The following is a 5,303-nucleotide window of genomic DNA, read 5'->3' on the forward strand; positions in this document are numbered from 1 at the left end:
ATTATCTTGCAGCTTCTCACATCTATTTTTAAAAATTCCTATGTAAGCCTGATATGTTTTGGATGCTTTGTCCTCTGCAAATTTCATTTTGAAATGTGGTCCCCAATGTTGGAGGTGGGGCATGCTGGGAGGTTTTAGAGTCATAGGGCGGATCCCTCATGAATGGCTTGCTGCCATTGTGGGAGTAATGAGTGAGTTCTCACTCTGAGTTGACATGACATCTGGTTGTTTAAAAGATCCTGGCACTTCCTCCTTTCTCTCTCTCTTCTGCTCTTGCCATATGACATGCTGGCTCCCTTTCACCTTCTGCCATGATCGTAGCTTCCTTAAGCCCTCACTGGAAGCAGATGCTGGTACTATGCTTCATGTACAGCCTGCAGAACTGTGAGCAAAATAAATTTCTTTTCTTTATAAATTACCAAGTCTCAGATATTCCTTTATAGCAACAACAGACACTGACACAAAGCCATTTATATTTTGTGTTTCACTTTGGCAGTATTAAAACAAAAACATTTTATTGCATTTCTGCAAAAACAAAGGCCAAAATCTGAGTGAAGATGTCAGTGAAGAAGTTAGGTTGAAAGCAGGTAATTCCTATAGAATTCCCAGAATCCATGTAGATGAGAACATGAAGCTAGAAGGAGAGTCCTCCAAGTGAGAAGGTCGGGCAGGGTGAGTTGCAGTAGCTATCTTTAAGCAGACTGCTTGTGCACATTTCAATCCCACTTCTTCAGGGTAAATAAATGGAGCCTTAGATAGATCTTGGGCGTGGTATATAATGTCAAGAGCAAGGGATTTATAGCTACATAGATTTGGACTCAAATTATTCCTCTGTCACTTTTTTTCCAGGTGACACCAGGCAGTTACCAGCCTCCAGAGGTTCAGTTTCCTATCTGTGAAAAGGAAATAATAATAATCATCTCACAGGATTGCTATGACAATATATAAGACCACAGCCCTCTGAGGCAGTATCATTAGGCACCCAACTAATATGTGGATCCCTGTCTTTCTTTGGTCAGAACTGTGTGTTGATATTTGCCGTAAGACAGTAAAACTAATTTGAAATTCAAACCTCACATCTCTCCTGCTGAGAAGAGGAACAATTGGAAAAATAACACCTTTTCCCTCCAGCCAGGCATGTCTGTTTCCATTTTTCGGTTCAGTTTTTGTCTTTGACCAGACACACATACAGAGTTGGAAGTACCTTGAACTGACAGATGTATGTTTTGCAAAAATATTCTCTTGGCTTTCATAGGCAGATATTTCTTGACTTACCTCTTCATAGTAAGATGTTTAAATCACTAGAGTCATAGATTTGAACCCAAGATCTAGTCAACTACAAAATAAAACAAAACCTAAGATAGCTGAGGGACATAATTAAATTTTGATTAATCTGGTATCTTATCCTAGAGTGTCTCTAGGCAACACTAACCTCCTTACAAAATGATTTATTGCCTAACATGTCAGCTTGGGAAATACATGTTTCCAACTGAAAGAGACTTTTATAGGGTGATAGGCCCACACTCTGCCTCCAGGCAAAAAGTTTTCTAATATTGTCTTTACTGAACTCTCTCTACTTCAATTTTTTTTTCTTTTTATAGCTCAGATTTGAATTCTTTTCTGTTGAGCATTTATTAAATAAAAGCTTGTTTCTCAAATGTAATTCATCAAGGAGATTTTGGTTACCCTCACCCAAAAAGTTATCTATTGAAATCCTCCTTTTTCTCACCATCAAAATGAAATAAACACTACATTTTGGTTAACCTTATGGTACCTGCATTGTAGATAAGTATAAATCTTATGATTTTATTTTTTTAAAGCTTTGTATAGCATATCTTTGTATTAGCATCACCTTCCCCCATTGTCAGCTGTTTGGTCTTGTTCTAAGTATGTACTTTGGATAACCCCACATCAGGTTGCAGCGGTCCTCAAATTGTGGACCACAGAAGCATAATCAGCACCATCTGAAACTTGTTAGAGATTAAACTTTTCAAGTCCCCACTCCAGTCCGACTGAGTCTGAGACTCAGTGGTCTATATTTGAAAAGTTCTTCAGCAGAATATGATGCATGCTAAAGTTTGAGAACTACTAGGTAAGAGGGCAAATCATAATCATCCAGGGCCCATAGTTTACATTGGGTTCACTCTTGGTGTTATACAGTCTATAGGTTTGGGCAAATGTTTATGGCATGTAGCCACCATTATGATACACAGAATTTTCACTGCCTTAAACTTCCTCTGTGCTCTGTCTTTTCACTTTTTCCTGCCTCCTCAAATACAGTTTTAAAGATTTTAAGATAAAGGAAGAGATTATAGCCTGTTTATCATTCAGGCATTTCTTCAATCTATGGAAGTGTGAAACCTATTTTATAACAAATCCGGGTGAGTAGGAAGCACTTTTATAAAATAAGGGAAAAAGAGAAGGGTGAGGATGTCAGAATCCCGTTTGGACATCTTTTCTTGTGAAAGAGTACCTCCAGAAGAAAAACCGGTCATTACTGATAAGTCTGTCACTCATAAAGAGCATCCTTCAGGGATCTCCTGTGGGCCTGGCAGAAGTGAGAGTGATTTCTCAACTTTCTTACTGGCTTTGAGGAGCAAACACCTGAGATCTTTTAGAATTGAAATTGGCAGGTCCTTTCAGAATCCTGTCTTTATCTCCCCCCAAATCAGAGACTGATAAACAAACAATTCAGTCATACACTGCCTGAGGCATCTCCTGTTGTTTCCGGGGTAAGACTTGGTTCAGTTCAATCCTGAAAATAGCCACATTGTTTCTTGTGAAAACTAAAATCTGACAGTCAGCTGCCTCTCAGGACAGCTCAGTTCCACATCTTAGCAGCTTCTCTGAGCCAACTGCAACAGATAATCTTCCAGACCAAAGGCCAAAGACCCCACCTGGCAGGCATCAGATCTTAGTGAAGGAAAGGAGAAACTCGAGAAACAGCTGAGCTGAACTGTTTCCTTTTAGATATAACTTTTGTTATTAGACGTGCCATTATATTTAGCCATAGTATTTCAGAAATTCTATAGACTAGGACATTGATTTCAATAGGAGCAAGGCTAAGAACTTGGTAAAACACTTAGTTTAGAACTATTTCTCAAACGGAATGTTTTCCCGACTTTCACAGTTACTTCCTGTACTCGGACTACTGTCATCATTGTTTGCTTGGCTTAGTGAAAGTGTCTCCTAAACGATCTCTAGGGCTTCCAGTGGTTCCCAAACTCAGGTGACAACAAACTGTCAGTCATTTGAAGAGCAGATTCCTGGATCTTATCCCGGAGATGCATTTTTAACAAACATCAAGGGATTTCTGTATTAGTTTATAAGAGAAAGAGGTTTAATTGACTCCCAGTTCCACATGACTGGGGAGGCCTCACAATCATGGCGGAAGGTGAAGGGGAAGCAAGACGTTCTTAGATGGCAGCAGGTAAGAGGGTGTGTGCAGGGGAATTCCCCTTTATAAAACCATCAGATCTCATGAGACTTATTTACTATCATGAAAATAGCATGGGAAAACTCCTCCTCCATGATACAATTACCTGCCGCCAGGTCCCTCCCACGACACATGGGATTTGGGAGCTACAATTCAAGATGAGATTTAAGTGGGGACACAGCCAGACCATATCAGGATCCAAACCACATTTTGATGAGCATTATTAACTCCATCTCCCTCTCTCCATTGTCTGCTTCCAGAGCACTTGTTCTATAGTGCAAACCTAACCATGTCAGTCTGCTCCGAGAAAATAGTTCACAGTGCTTCAATGCCTTACAAAATAAGCACAGGTCCTTAGCTAGCAATAGTAGATGTCTTTGTGCATGTATATAGGCCTGATTTTTTTTTCCAGAAAGTAGGTAAGACAAATTATAAAAGTAGATATGTTGCAAGAAATTCAAGAAATGACAGATGTAGAAAGTTTTACATAGGAAATCACTAAGTACAAAAGATAAGAAAGATGAAGCCAAGAATGAGAGTAGTACTGAGAAAGCATGGAGTGAAACACTGCACACTTGCCGTGAGTGGGCTCCAAATTTAGTTCTAAATGGTCTTGCAGAAAATTCCGAGACAGATATCGTCATTGGCTAAGTGTATCACAGTTTCCAGAAAGAGGAAATATACAAGTGTGTATATAAACATATACACATATATATGAAGAGGTGTGTGTATGTCTGTGTGTGTGTGTGTGTATATATATAGTTTATGAGGAGAACCATCTTCCTGAAACCAAAGAAAATGTGTTCCTGTGAGTAGTAAATAAAAATATTTTATCTCCAAATATATTTCTTTTACATATTTTGAGGTGGCTGTTTCAAGAACCTGCAAACAGAAGTAACCTTGCAAAGCTGTATTTTGTCCTGGGGGAACGGAGGAGGCAGGGATTTGCATCTCTAGAGAATCTACCTTGAGCCAGGTTTTCTCTGTCACCTTCACTTCTCCCAATCTAGGAAAGATTAACTGAGTCTAATTACTTCAAAGGTCTAAAAGGAACATTTATTATCTGTTCTCTCTGAGGGCTGGTACCTGTGAAGTTTATTTACATAAGAAGACCACCTTTGCTAGCCAGGCCTCATCTTCTCCCCCTACACTGCTGCCCCTTCACCCCCATCCCCCGCCATCGCCCATAGCTTATTTTGCTACTGTCTTAGGCTGTTCTTGTGTTGCTATAAAAAAATACCCGAGAATGGGTGGCTTATAAAGAAAAGAGGTTAAATTGGCTCACAGTTATGCAGGTTGTATATGAAGCATAGTGCCAGCATCTGCTCGGCTTCTGAGGATGCCTCAGGAAGCTTTCGCTCATGGCAGAAGGCGAAGCGGGAGTAGGCACAGCATATGGCAAGAGGAGAAGTGAGAGACAGAGAGAAAGAGAAAGAGAGACAGACAGAGAGGAAGAGTAGGGGGAGGGGAGATACCACACATGTAAACCACCAGATTTTACCCACTATGGTGAAGACAGCACCGAGCCGTGAGAGATCTGTCCCCATGACCCAAATACTTCCACCAGGCCCCACTTCCAACATTGGGGATTACATACAAACATGAGATTGGGAAGGGACGTATGTTCAAACTGTATCAGCCACCATAACCTGGTTTGCAAGGATCCAAGCACACATTCTTTTGGTTAACTCAGGATGGTATGTAAGCTTCTGAACCCCACTGGGGGATTGAGTCATCATTCTGTGGTTCTCCCCTGTGTGCGTATTAATAAATGTGTATGACTTTTCTCTAATCTGCCTTATGTGAGTTGACTTTTCAGCAAAACTTTACAGGGCAAAGAAGAAGTTTTCCCTTGGCCCCAACGGTA

At 40.4% G+C, this 5,303-nt stretch overlaps 1 long non-coding RNA gene across 1 annotated transcript; it reads right to left on the reverse strand.

The window, feature by feature from the left end:
• Positions 1-469: 469 nt before the first annotated feature.
• LOC144341006 (uncharacterized) lies at positions 470-4,847 on the reverse strand. The gene is made up of 2 exons (XR_013417567.1): positions 4,722-4,847; positions 470-893 (listed from the first exon to the last, which is right to left on the reverse strand). It is a non-coding gene; the product is annotated as an uncharacterized LOC144341006 (long non-coding RNA).
• Positions 4,848-5,303: the final 456 nt, after the last annotated feature.

The sequence above is a fragment of the Macaca mulatta genome, chromosome 5 (genome assembly GCF_049350105.2).
Source record: "Macaca mulatta isolate MMU2019108-1 chromosome 5, T2T-MMU8v2.0, whole genome shotgun sequence".
In the NCBI taxonomy this organism is placed as follows: domain Eukaryota; kingdom Metazoa; phylum Chordata; class Mammalia; order Primates; family Cercopithecidae; genus Macaca; species Macaca mulatta.